This window comes from Heterodontus francisci, chromosome 18 (assembly GCF_036365525.1).
Source record: "Heterodontus francisci isolate sHetFra1 chromosome 18, sHetFra1.hap1, whole genome shotgun sequence".
Taxonomy (NCBI): domain Eukaryota; kingdom Metazoa; phylum Chordata; class Chondrichthyes; order Heterodontiformes; family Heterodontidae; genus Heterodontus; species Heterodontus francisci.
Window position 1 is genome coordinate 74,213,331 of NC_090388.1, and position 14,557 is coordinate 74,227,887.

General features: G+C 43.3%; 1 protein-coding gene across 2 annotated transcripts in view; it reads right to left on the reverse strand.

The window, feature by feature from the left end:
* The window catches only part of LOC137379721 (contactin-1-like), a 934,724-nt gene that overhangs the window by 779,037 nt on the left and 141,130 nt on the right, over positions 1-14,557 (reverse strand). The window contains exon 3 of one of the 2 annotated variants that reach the window (XM_068050987.1): positions 2,650-2,711. The exons of the other annotated variant lie outside the window; for it this stretch is intronic. The gene's annotated coding sequence lies outside the window, so the exon portion shown is untranslated. The remainder of the gene's footprint in view (positions 1-2,649; positions 2,712-14,557) is intronic. 2 annotated transcript variants of the gene reach the window in all.

A 14,557-nucleotide genomic window follows, 5' to 3' on the forward strand; every position in this document is an offset into this window, starting at 1 on the left:
ACAAGGAGGATTGATGAGAGTAGTGTAGTTGATGTCGTCAACATGGATTTCAGCAAGGATTTTGACAAGGTCCCACCTAGCAGACTGGTTAAAAAAAGCCCATGGGATCCAAGGAAATGTAGCAAGGTGGATACAAAATTAGCTCAGTGGCAGGAAACAAAGGGTAATTGTTGATGGGTGTTTTAGCGACTGGAGGGCTTTTTCCAGTGGCTTTCTGCAGGGCTCAGTACTGGGTCCCCTGCTTTTTGTGGTATATATTAACGACTTGGATGTAAATGTAGGGGGCATAATCAAGAAGTTTGCAGACGACAAAAAAAATTGGCCATGTGGTTGATAGCAATGAGGATAGCTGTAGACTGCAGGGAGATATCAATGGACTGGTCAGGTGGGCAAAAAAGTGGCAAATGGAATTCAACCTGGAGAAGCGTGAGGTGTTGCATTTGGGGAGGTCAAACAAGGCAAAGGAATATACAATTAATGGGAGAATACTGAGAAATGTAGAGGAAGTGAGCGACATTGGAGTGAATCTCCACAGATCCCTGAAAGTAGCAGAACAGGTCGATAAGGTGGTTAAGAAGGCATATGGAATCCTTTCCTTTATTAGCCGAGGTATAGAATATAAGAGCAGGGAGGTTATGCTGGAACTGTATAAATCATTGGTGAGGCCACAATTTGAGTACTGTGTGCCGTTCTGGTCACCTCATTAGTGGAAGGATGTAATTGCACAACAGACGGTACAGAGAAGATTTATGAGGATGTCGCCGGGACTGGAAAATGCAGCTATGAGGAAAGATTGGATAGGTTGGGGTTGTTCTCCTTGGAACGGAAAAGGTTGAGAGGAGATTTGATTGAAATGTACAAAATTGTGAGGGTGTTGGATAGAGTAGATGTGAAGGACCTATTTATCTTAGCAGAGGGGTCAATGACTAGGGGGCATAGATTTAAAGTGATTGGTAGAAAGATTAGAGGGGAGATGAGGAAACATTTTTTCACCCAGAAGGTGGTTGGGGGTCTGGAACTCACTGCCTGAAAGGGTAGTTGAGGCAGAGACCCTCAACTCATTTAAAAGGTGTCTGGATATGCACCTCAAGTGCCGTAACCTGCAGGGCTACGGACCAAATACTGAAAGGTGGGAACAGGCTGGGTGGCTCGTTTTTCGGCTGGCGCAGACATGATGGGCCAAGTGGCCTCCTTCTGATTCTATTGTAACCCCCATCCTCCAAACTTCCTTCACTCAAAGGTATAAATCCACTGGGCTTCACACTCTTTCTGCTCCCTGCAAGCTCACCACCTCCAACACTGACCAATTCTTTCCCATAACCTGTAAACTGAGGCACATGCACCTCCTTCAGTCTCTTCATCCTCCAACAGACTTCAGGATTTTAAATCCCAAAGCATGTTCTTAGCCAGCCAAGACTTCTTTATTTATCTCATCTTCGATGCGTTTTCCACATCAACTTTGACCTTTTGCCTAGGTTTCCCAATAATTAAAAAAGGCTTCTTACTCATGCACCCAAACACAGAATACCCAACCGTTTTCAGACTGCTTGCCCCTCCCAAAATCTTACTTCTTAACTGAAGTCGGGGTAATCGGGGAATCACAGGACAAATACAGCTGAACGGGAGTATGTTGGGAATTGAGTGCCCATCAACCCTAGGAAATAAGTCTCACATTTGTTCAGCTTCTCTGTTGTTACCATGATTCGGGTCTAAAATTCAAGTTTGAAAAGAGTACAGGGGGACCCAGGGGAACATCTTGAAGTTTCTATTATTAGAACAGAGATGACTGCCTGTAAGCATCCTTCCAAAATGAATGCAATGAAATTTCACTTGACCATTTAGGCTTCCATTGGAACTATACAGTTGCTGATTATAGTATTAATCCAGAGTTAGGTCCCCAACTTAATTATTAAAGTACAGCAAGATCTCCTACTCCAGCAAGGGACATTCCAGTTTGATCTGGGGTCCATCGAATCTTAACTCCTTATTTACACAAATTAAGCATTGCCGAGGGCCTAAACATCATCATACTGATGCTACATCTGGATGGAGACATAACAATCACTCTTTATCAAGGTTAAAATTAGGTTCCATCCAGACTACAAGATGGGGTTTGTAATCTAGTAACAGCTTCCACACCATAATGTAATAGCACTATTCCTTTATCACTTTCACAGATTTCAAAGCAATCGTGAGAGAATTTAATATATGAGAACACAATTAGTCAAGATTGTGCACATACCAGTAAGTACATCTACACACAGTCCTTGTGTGCCATGACTAGGGATAGGTATTAATAGCTAGTATGTGAGACACATGTGGTAAGTGTAACATGCTTGGGAGGAAAGGTGACTTTGGACCTATGGTTCCCAAAGCTCTCCACCCCTGGAGGTTTTCTTCTCGTGTCTGGGCCTGTTGTAGACTATTTGACATAGATTGCTTTGATAAGTCAAGAACCCTATTCTCGTAGTATCATGTAACTAGAAGGATGATAGAAGAGTGAACTAGATTGACCTTGGTCTTTTTTCCCCAGCTATCTCTATATTCCTATAATGCTCTGCAACATTTAATGAAGGAACTGCAGTATATCCTAGTGACTGTTATGGACAAAGAGCCTCTTTAAGTGAAATTTAAATGATTTGTGCTTACCGCAAGAGGTGGAGTCAGTGAGAGAAAGTTATTCAGAACCTGAGGATTGCCGCCTGGAAAACCTGTGGGTGATGGAAGAGAATCAACCACTGAGTTATCAATAGATGGCACCTGGCCAGAAGAACAAGCTGTGCCAGAGATGGCATGGATGAATGAACTATAGTTGTCAAACTAGATGTGAAACAGTAACAAATTTAACAATTGTTAAGAGTCAGTTCACACACAAATGATCCAAGGTGAAAGAGTAGGCAGTTCACACGGGAAATTGGACGCATTGTCCGATTGATCAGAGGTTTCATTCTGATCTTAAAAAAACTTCTGCATGTGTGCAGATCTAATGGGTTTGTATGGGGGGGGCGGGGGGTGTTGGGATTCATCCCAGGTGAGGGATCAGAGCGCTGGGGAATACAATATTTTTGACTTCAGTGTCCATTCAACCAGGACAGGTCTGTAACAGGCTAGATAAAAGGGAGACAGTCCTCTCACTTTACCCCAACAATATACTTCCACCCTAGCTTTTGAAGAGCACACCCTGTTAAACTCCAAAAATCTTGTTATGGAAGGATAATGCTGGCGCTGATATTTACTCGATTTCACCTTTATTGTGCAGAATAAAAGGATTACAAACACGTAGCTCAACACTCAAACCACCCCCCCCCCAGTCTCAGTGAGTATCTGCTTCTCAGTGCTCAACTAAGACCCCAATTAACACCCTCCAACTGCATATAATCAAACCATTGATAACAATTAACAGATTAACACACCCAACTGAACCAATGCAATATTTTTGCACACTTGTCATCCTAACAATCCTCTTGCAGCAAGACTGTCAACAGTTACAACTTGCTGGCGATTTTGTATTGTAGGCCCACATCAAATAAGTAACAAGTCAAGTCTGCCCAAACTTATTTCAGGCCACGTCATTTGAGTCAAGGTTGTAGAGGTTACTGAACAGCTTTCTAATCCATTGCTTTACAGGATGTCATGCAAAGTGCCTATTTCTGAGCACTGCATTCTGCAAAACACATCTCCACAGCCATTTGATTGTTGCTATTCTTCTTCCAACTCTAGTCTTTATTCCACAAAAACGGATTTAGCTCTCCCACAGAGACACTCCAGTGTACTTAAGTCACTAGTCAGGTGAGAAATAAAGCAGAATGTCAAAGGATTTACAGCTACAATATTCATCTCATTCTAATTTTCCTTTTTATTCTCTTTCCCCACAGAGCAGAGAATCTTACAGATTATCCCAATAAGAACTGTCTGGTCACAATGCCGATGGGGCAGGCTTTGGTGGACCAGCTTTTCTTCTCCTGCCGATCACTTTGCATGTTCTCTAAAAAGAGCTATGATAGTTCAAACTATGATTGACCAAAGGAGTTTTAATTCTGGGTAGGGCTCTGGGCTTAGCTTGGTCCTTATCTTTAATTTTAAACCAACTGTCCAGTAACTCAGTGTCAACAAGCAGAATTACAGCCGCTGGTACTGGAGCTGGGGGAGTGACCGAAACTAGTACTGCAGCCAGAGAGGTCAACCAAATCCAGTGATCTAACTCACTTGCTGTCAAGAGAGTCCCAGTTAGCACAAACAGGTCCAGTAGAAGTAACGAATGATCAGATTGATCAAAACTGACACTACTTACCATAATAGAACCATACCAAAAAAAAAGCAATAAATATTGAGATCATACAGAAGATATATTTCTATATTTATTATGAGAGACGGAGCAATTCCTTTCACAAATGTGAAGGAGAAAGAGACTGCGATTGAAGTGCCACCATGGTGATGAATCAATGCACTGACACTGCATCAGACAGCGAGAGCAGGGAAGAAGCTACCTGTTTAGTTAATATCTGGTCAGTGATTAAGGTCCATTCTAATCCTAGAATTTAAAATAGTAAAGGAACTAGTGGTAAGGTTAATGAAATATATTTTTAAAAAGGAAAATAAAATAAATAATTGAATAAAATAATTCAGTAGTCAATTAAAACACATTAAGGATGGCAGGACAGGTGATGTGTCACGGCTGCAGCATGTGGGAGCTCCTGGATGCCAGTGTGATCCAGGGCAAATATGTCTGCAGTAAGTATTTACAGCTCAAAGTGTTTCGGCTCAGTCATTGAACTGGGGTCCAAACTGCAGACACTGCAATACATCAAGGGGGGGGAAAGTTACCTGGACATTTTGTACCAGGTGGCGGTCACACCCCTTAGGATGGGTTCTTCTGATTTGGTCAGTGGTCAGGGACAGGAGAGTGTGGCTGCAGCTGAGGCAGTTAAGGGGACCCAGAGGGCAGGAGTGCAGGAACCTCAGCCTTTGTGGTTATCCAACAGGTTTGAGGTTCTTTCAGCTTGTTTGGATGAGAGTGGGGATTGCAGGGTGGATGAGCAACCTGACCATGGCACAATGGTACAGGAAGCCATTCAAGTGGAGGGAGAAAAAAAGGAAGGTAGGGGACAGTATAGTTAGGGGGTTTGACGCTGTTCTCTGCAGCGAAGACCAAGAGTCAGACGGCTGTGTTGCCTGCCCAGTGTCAGGGTTTGGGACATCTGCTCAGGGCTGGAGAGGAACTTACAATGGGAAGGGGAGGATCCAGTTGTCGTGGTCCATTTAGGTACCAATGACACAGGCAGGGCAAAGAATAAGGTTCTGCATAGTCAGTATGAGGAACTAGGTGCCAAATTATGATGCAGAACCTCAAAGGTAATAATCTCTGGATTATTACTTCAGCCACGTACAAATTGGCATAGGGCAAAGAAGATTAGAGAAAGGAATGCGTGGCTCAAAGACTGGTGTGATAGATGTGAGTTCCGGTTTGTGGAGCACTGGCACCAGTACTGTGGAAAGTAGTGGCTGTACTGTTGGGACGTTCTACACCTGAACCGTGCTGGGGCCAGTGTTCTAGCGAGCTGCATAACTAGTGAAGTAGAGAGGGTTTCAAACTGAGTAGTGGGGGCAAGGGATCAAATTTGGGAAGATATGGTAAATCAAGGAGTAGAGACCAGGCAAGAGAGAAAGGTATCAATATGAGAAATGATAAACAGACTGTGACAGGAAGGAACAGAGCGTACAAATCTAAGAGTAAATCAACAGATAAGGTGAGAGGTTACAAAAATGATAAAAGGACACAACTAAAGGCGCTGTATCTGAATGCATGTAGCATTCGAAACAAAACAGATGAATTAAGAGTGCAAATAGAAATAAATAAGTACGATCTGATAGCCATTACAGAGACATGGCTGCAGGACGACAGAGATTGGGACCTGAATACTGAAGGGTACATGGCATTTAGGAAGGACAGGAAGCTAGGAAAAGGTGGAGGGGTAGCTCTGTTAGTTAATGATGGTATTAACGCAATGGACAGGGATAACCTAAGTTCAGGAGACCAGGATGTAGAAGCAGTTTGGGTAGAGGTGAGAAATCATAAAGACAAGTCACTTGTGGGAGCGGTGTACAGACCACCTAACATTAACCACACTGTGGGACGGGGTATAAAGGAAGAAATAATGGAAGCTTGTCAGAAAGGTACAGCGATAATCATGGGGGATTTTAATCTACATATAGACTGGAAAAATCAGATGGACAGAGGTAGCCTAGATGAGGAGTACATGGAATGTTTTCGGGATAATTTCTTGGAACAATACATTCTGGAGCCAACAAGAGAGCAGGCTATACTAGACCTGGTATTGTGCAATGTGATAGGAATAATTAATGACCTCATAGTTAAGGCGCTCCTAGATAGCAGTGATCATAATATGTCGAATTTTACATTCAGTTTGAGGGAGAGAAGAGTTGGTCCAAGACTAGTATTTTAAACTTAAATGAGGGCAATTATGAGGGCATGAAAGCAGAGCTAGCTAAAGTGAACTGGCAAAGCAGGTTAAAGGATAGGTCAATAAGGTTGCAGTGGTAGACATTTAAGGGGATCTTTCAGAATATACAGAATAGATACACTTCAATGAGAATGAAAAATTCCAAGGTGGGACCCGCTATCCGTGGCTAACTAAAACAGTTAAAGATAATATCAAACTTAAAGAAAAAGCATATAATTACGCAAAGATGGGAGGCAGGTCAGAAGATCAGACAGAATATAAAACACAGCAAAGAACAACTAAAAGATTGATAAGGAAGGTAAAATTAGAGTACGAGAGAAAGCTAGCTAGAAATATAAAGACAGATAGTAAGAGTTTCTCCAGATATTTAAAAAGAAAAGAGTGAGCATTGGTCCTGTAGAAGGTGAGTCTGGGGAATGGTAATGGATAAGAAGAAGATGGCAGATGAATTGAACAGATATTTTGCATCGGTCTTCACTATTGAGGATACAAGTAACATCCCAGTATCAGCTGTAAGTCAGGAAATGGAATGGAGGGAGGAACTCAAGAAAATTACAATCACCAGGGAAATGGTACTGAGCAAATTGTTGGAGCTGCAGGCTGACAAGTCCTTGGGTCCTCTTGGACTTCATCCTAGGGTGTTAAAAGGGCTAGTGAGATAGTTGATGCGTTCGTGTTAATTTTCCAAAATTCCCTAGATTCGGGAAAGGTTCCTTTAGATTGGAAAATAGTGAATGCAACTCCTTTATTCAAAAGGGAGGGAGACAGAAAGCAGGAAACTACAGGCCAGTTAGCTTAACATCTGTCTTAAGGAAAATGTTAGAAGCTATTATTAAAGATGTTATAGCAGGGCATTTAAAAAAATTCAAGGTAATCAGGCAGAGTCAACATGGTTTAGTGAAAGGGAAATCATGTTTAACTAATTTATTGGAATTCTTTGAGGGAGTTACATGTGTTCTGGATAAAGGGGAACCGGTGGATGTATGGTACTTAGATTTCCAGAAGGCATTTGATAAGGTGCCACATCAAAGGTTATTGCAGAAGATAAAAGCTCATGGTGTAGGGGGTAATATATTGGCATGGAAAGAAGATTGGTTAGCTGGCAGGTAACAGAGATTAGGCATAAATGGGTCATTGTCTGGTTGACAAGATGTAACGAGTGGTGTGCCACAGGGATCTGTGCTGGGGTCTCAACTTTTTATAATTTATATAAATGGCTTAGATGAAGGGACCGAAGGTATGGTTGCTAAATTTGTTGATGACACAAAGATAGGTAGGAAACTTGTGAAGAGGGCATAAGGAGGCTACAAAGGGAGAGAGACAGGTTAAGTGAGTGGGCAAAGACCAGTATAATGCGGGAAAGTGGGACTTTGTCCACTTTGGCAGGAAGAATAAAAAAGAAGCATATTATCTAAATGGTGAGAGATTGCAGAGCTTTGAGATGCAGAGGGATCTGGGTGTCCTCGTGCATGAATCGCAAAAGGTTAGTATGCAGGTACAGCATGTAATTTGGAAAGCTAATAGAATGTTATCGTTTATTGTGAGGGGAATTGAACACAAAAGTAGGGAGGTTATGCTTCAGCGATACAGGGCATTGGTGAGACCACATCTGGAGTACTGTGTACAGTATTGGTCTCCTTATTTAAGGAAGGATGTAAACGTGTTGGAGGCAGTACAGAGAAGGTTTACTAGACTAATAACTGGAATGGGTGGCCTGTCTTACAAGGAAAGATTAGACAGGCTAGGCTTGTATCCGCTGGAATTTAGAAGCATAAGAGGCCACTTGATTGAAATGTATAAGATCCTGAGGGGTCTTGACAGGGTGGATGTGGAAAGGATGTTTCCCCTTGTGGGAGAATCTAGAACTAGGAGTCGCTGTTTAAAAATAAGGAGTCGCCCTTTTAAGCCAGAGATGAGGAGAAATTTATTTCTCTGAGGGTCATGAATCTTTGGAATTCTCTTCCTCAAAAGGCAGTGGAAGCAGACTCTTTGAATACTTTTAAGACAGGTAGGTAGATTCCTCACAAGCAAGGGGGAAGGTTATCGGGGGTAGGTGGAAATGTGGAGTAATCAGTTCGGCCATGAACTGATTGAATGGCGGAGCAAGCTCGAGGGGTCGAGTGGCCTACTGCTCCGAATTCATATGTTCATATCTTCGAACACCAGACTTTGTGTTAGAGGACAATGTTATGGTGGGTGTCTAACATAGACTGACACCCAATTCAGATCACGCATGATCATCCTTCTGAACCTGACAGGGTAATAGGCAGAATGAACCAACAGCAAGATTTAGATATAAATTAGGCAAGGCATATTCACATTAGAAAAAAAACTCTCTTTCCTACTCCCTTTTTGGGGAAGAATGAGAGTCTTTCATATGGAAACAGCTCCTCTGTAACAAATGTGTGTCCTACCTACACCGCCTATCAAAAACTCTATTTCCCATCGTTCAACTATTATGGATGTGATTTTTCATTGGCACAAGTCATATGTCTGATGGAATATTCTCAACTGCCTGAATGAGTGCAGCTGCAAACATATTCCAGAATCCAGACATCATCCAGGGCAAAGCAGCCCATTTTATTGTCACTTCATCCATCACCTTCAACATTCACTCCCTCCACCACTGACGTACAGTGGCAGCAGTGTGTACCATCTACAAGATGCACTGCAGCAACTCACCAAGGCTCCTTTGACAGCACCTTCCCAACCTGCAACCTCCACCACCTGGAAGAACAAGGGCAGCAAGTGCATTGGAACACCATGACCTCCCAGTTCCCCTCCAAAGTCATAGACCATCCTGACTTGGAAATATATCACCATTTCTTCAGCGTCACTGGGTCAAGTTCCTGGAACTCCCTACTTAACAGCAGTGTAACAGCATCTTCACCACATGGACTGCAGTGATTCGAGAAGACAGCTCAACTAGGGATAGGCAACAAATGCTTGGCAGCGGCACCCAGATACCAAGACATATACCAAGTTATGTCTCCGAGTGTCTGCAATATTTTGAAATGAATAGATAGATCATCCAAGCAATACATCTGTTCTATTGACACAAAGTGGACACTTTATCTGGTATTGAATGACAAATAGATTTCTGAAAGTAACTCAAACTGGTTACTCTATTTATCCAGTCCAATGGGTCATACTCTTCCAAACTAATTGTAGAAAATAGCACCAGGAATTAGATATTAATTGTGTGTGTTTATGCAAAACCTATTCAGATTGAAGAACCACGCGCAGGAAACACATCTTCAGCACCTGCTACCCCAGTGTCAAGCAAAAGCAATGGCGAAGGCTGAAACCCTCTCAGCTGTGAAACCGGTTCTTTATAATCTGCAAAGTTAATTCCATGACTAAAAAATTAGTTTTTTAAAAAAAGAATGAGTTATTCTTCAGTAAAATTAAGGCAGGGCTGGAAAGAAATTATAATTATAATCGAACGTAATGAAACTGCCATTAGGCTCTCAATGTCACAGTGCTCACACTAAAAGAGAGAGTTCCCTGGATATTGCAATATGCAGCTGCAGACCCAGGTTACACTGACAGCTGTGTCTCACACTACATTCAGCCATAAAGGAATGTTGGGGAAATGAGCAGAGCTCTGTTGTCGGGGTGGCTGGTTTTTCCACGTTATTAAGAGTCAAGAGGGACGTCGCTTCCATCCCAACATTTAAAAAGTTCCAATTGTATCCAAAGCTCTCAGTCAGTCACTAGTTTGGGAATTTTCAAATGGGCTTCACAACAGCTGGGGTGATGTTGCACCCAGCGTGCAGTGAGACTACCAGCCTGTAAGAGGTGGTCTCAACTTGTCAGATTGTTGGCCAAACTCATCAACACTAAGGTGGGAGTATAATAATTGGGTTAATGGTTGGGAGTAAAACATGCAGAACTTCCCTCTGTTTAATGCCCAGCTTGCATCAAATTAGTTGATTTCATCAGTTCATCTGGGCTTTATTTTATTTGTTCATAGGCATCACAGGCAAAGCCAGCATTTTATGTTGCCCATCCCTAACTGCGCTTGAGAAGGTGGTGGTGAGCTGCCTTCTTGAACTGCTACAGTCCATCTGGTGTAGGTACACCCACAGTGCAGTTCAGGAAGGATTTCCTGGATTTTGACCCAGTGACAGTGAAGGAATGGTGATATAGTTCCAAGTCAGAATGGTGTGTGGCTTGGAGGGGAACTTGCAGGTGGTGGTGTTCCCATGCATTTGCTGCCCTTGTCCTTCTAGGTGGTAGAAGGTGCCTTAGTGCATTGCTGCCATGCATCTTGTTGATGGTACACACTGCTGCCACTGTGCTTCAGTGGTGGAAGGAATGAATGTTTGTGAACGAAGTACCAATCAAGCGGGCCGCTTTGTCCTGGATGGTGTTTGAGCTTCTTGAGTGTTGTTGGAGCTGCACCCATCCAGGCAAGTGAAGAGTATTCCAACACACTCCTGACTTGTGCCTTGTAGATGGTGGACAGGCTTTGGGGAGTCTGGAGGTGAGTTACTCGCCACAGGATTCCTAGCCTCTGACCCGCTCTTGTAGCCACGGTATTTATGTGGCTCAACCAGTTAATTTTCTGGTCAATGGTAACCCCCAAGATGTTCATGGTTGAAGATTCAGCTATGGTAATGCCATTGAATGTCAATGGGAGATGGTTAGATGCTGTTTTGCGTCATCATTGAATACATTTAAGGCTGGGATAGATAGATTTTTGGTCTCTCAGGGAAGCAAGGGATATGGGGAATGGACAGGAAAGTGGAACTGAAGCCCAAGATCAGCCATGATCGGACTGAATGGCGGAGCAGGCTTGATGGGCCACATGGTCTACTTCTGCTTCTATTTCTTGTGCTCTTGAGAAGATCACTGCCTGGCATTTACATGGCGCGAATGTGACTTGTGACTTGCTGTGGGAGGGGAAGGAGAAATCACCTGAGGTACCTCTTCTGACCAAAGGGAAAATAAGCCGGAATTTACCCCTACATACTGGTAATGGCAAACCCTGGCTGAGAAGAGCACAAGTGCCGACATTGGCCAAGAACAGGAGTGAAGTTATCAAGGATGCCTTCTGCAGTCAAACAACCTGCTGATGTTCACTAGAGAAGCTGACCGTGCAGAATGGCCAGGTGGACAAGCTATCAATAGGCCTCCAGTGTACTTAGCTTTCACAGCATGGAGGTGGGAGGTGACAAATGCTCTGGCACCACAGTTGAGAATCTGAGATTTAGAGCGGGAGCGGGAGCGGGGGCGGGGGGGGGGGGGGGGGGGTGGTGGTTGGAGTGTGGAATTTGTCTTATTGGTAGACCCTTTTGGTTCATCAGCAGTGACGGGAAGATAACAGAGAATGGAATTGGGAGGACTGAGAGAGGCAGGCAGAAACTTCTGGAGATCCCAATTCTGGCAGCACTTTTTCTAAGAGATGTCTGCAATGAATTCAGTTCCTGGAGTCCAGTACCTCTCTATCTTCACTGTTACTACATTTTCTGATTAATAACAAAACACAGGTGATGCTAATCCGAGCTTTCGTTTGTGTGAAAAGCCTCCCAAAATTCAACTCATTTATTTGTTATTCATTTTGGGAAAAGAAAACAAGAACTCATAAGAATGATGAGAGATAACTTCACTGGCTCTTTCTCACTCAACTTGCTGTGCTTCTGAAATTAAAAAATGAACAGAGAACGAGCCCAAGGGAAAACAGTGCCGGAGAGCAACAGATAAAAGTGGTGGTGGGGAGTCAGCAGGAGTCAGAGATCGAGCTCGTAGGAGTCATCGGGGGACAGAGCAAGCACTGCAAGAACCAAACAACAAGAAAAGCGAGGGCAGCAGATATGAGATTGGTTGTTTGGAGAGCCCCAAGGAGAGGAACACATGGCTGAAGGAGTTCAAGGACCGAGCAGTAAAGTGGAGTGACTGAGAGCATCAGGAAGCAAGGAAAAAAGAACTAAAAGTATCGACAGCATGAATGGGGAAAGCATAACAGTAAGTGAATTAATAAAGGGTATTAGCGCAGAGCTGGTCGAGGCATTAATTAAAATTAATAGGTTCAATAATGTACTAACAATTCTAAAAGAGGGAATCGAGTTATTTTAGATCATGGATGGGCAGCTGATACCTGTTGCTTGCAATTCCTGCGCCATGTAAGAATTTCAGCATGCTTCCTGTGTTTTGGGGGACCACGTGTGTAGGAAGTGTCTGCAGCTACGTGAGCTCGAGCTCAGGAATTCCGAGCTTGAGTGGCAGCTGGAGTCACGGCAGAGCATCAGGAAGGATGAGAGTTTCCTAGATCATACGTCCCAAAAGGTGGTCACCTTATAGGCAGACAGAGTTCAGGATAGCAGGTGGGTGTCCATCCAGAAGAGTAGAAAGAGGCAGGAGATGCAGGAGTCTTCGGGGTGTGTGCCTCACTCAAACCGGTACTCAGCACTGGAGACTGCCGGCAGTGATAAGATCTTGGAGTGCAGTCCATACCATGGCACCAGTGGGCATGGGATTGTACAGGCGGGAACAGCAACGAGTAGAAACGCAATCATAAAAGGACATTCCATAGTTAGGGTGACAGGTAGGCAGTTCTGTAACCATCGTCAGCCCTGCATAGTGTGTTGCTCCCTGGTGCCAGGGTAAAGGACATCATGGAGAGGGTGCAGAATATTCTGCAAGAGGGAGAGCTTCAGATTCTTGGGGCAGGTGGCACTTATTCAAAAGGGACAGGTTGCACCTCAACAGAACTGGGACAATGTCCTCACGGGGAGGTTCACTAGTGTGGTTGTGGAGGGTTTAAACTAAATTGGCAGGGGGGTGGGCACCAGCACATAGAAGTAGAAAAGAGGAATAAGGTGCATAAAGGAGTGAGTGTGGCAGATAGTACCAAAGAAGGAAGTAGTAGCATATTAGGTAGGAGTGGACAAAGAAGGACTACCAGGAATACAAAAACAGCTTTAGGATGCATAGACGTAAACACACAAAGTATGGCGAATAAGGTTGGTGAGCTACAAGCACAAATAGCCTTGTGTGACTATGATGTGGTAGCAGTATTGGAAATGTGGTTTAAAAATGTGAGGACATGGGACTTAATATTCAACGATATACAGTGTTCAGAAAAGTCAGAGAAGGAGAAAAGGGAGATGGGGTGGTGGCAGTACTGATTGAAGAAGCAAAGACAGAATCCATTTGGTTATAGTTGAGAAGCAAGAAATGTATAATCACGCTTGTGGAGGTATTCTATAGGCCTCCAAATAGTGAGAGAGAGATAGAGGAACAAAGCTGAAGGGAAATCAGAGATCTGCAAGAACTATAGAGTGGTGATATTTGAGTAAATAAAGTTCCTCAATATCAATTGGGATAATAATCGTTTAGTAGCACTGAACTTGAGTATTGCTGAAAAGAGAGACATGTTGTCGAAGCTTTTCATCTTGCACTCAACAGGACAATCGCAAGAATAACCAATGTAAGGGAAAACAACAACTTATACTGCATGAGTGCTGCTTGGTTGGCAAGTGAATTCTGATTGGTAGAGGTGTTGCCATGGCGAATGCACCAGTTTACAGTGTATTACGGGCAGCCAGCCCATGCTTGCAAAACTCAAAACACAGTGCCCAACATTAGATGTGATTCCGCAATTGGACAACATTTGCTAAATAATCCTCAGTGTGTTAAGAATTACACTGACAACCAATTTACGTTTGTCAGTAGGACTCGCAGTGTGGCGCATTTGCGCATATTGGAAGCCAACAGAAAGAATATGTACAAACATTGCACCTGTTTCAGCTGAACAAAATAAGTGATAGCCATTCGCTGGTTTATTCCTCAGGGCAATGCCTTCACCAGAGTCAAGCTGCCTGGTTTAAATTTTAAACAAAGCTTGGCAGTTAACTGTCAGTCATTGTAAACTGGTGCATTCGCCATGGCAACGTGTCTACCAATCAGAGGTCACTTGCCAACCAATCAGCACTCTCTTCTCATGCAGTATAAGTTTTCCCTTACATTGATTATTCTTGCGATTGTCCTGATGAGTACAAAATGAAAAGCTTCGACAACATGTCTTTATTTTCAGCAATACTCAATTAGGATAATGTTAGAGTAAAGGG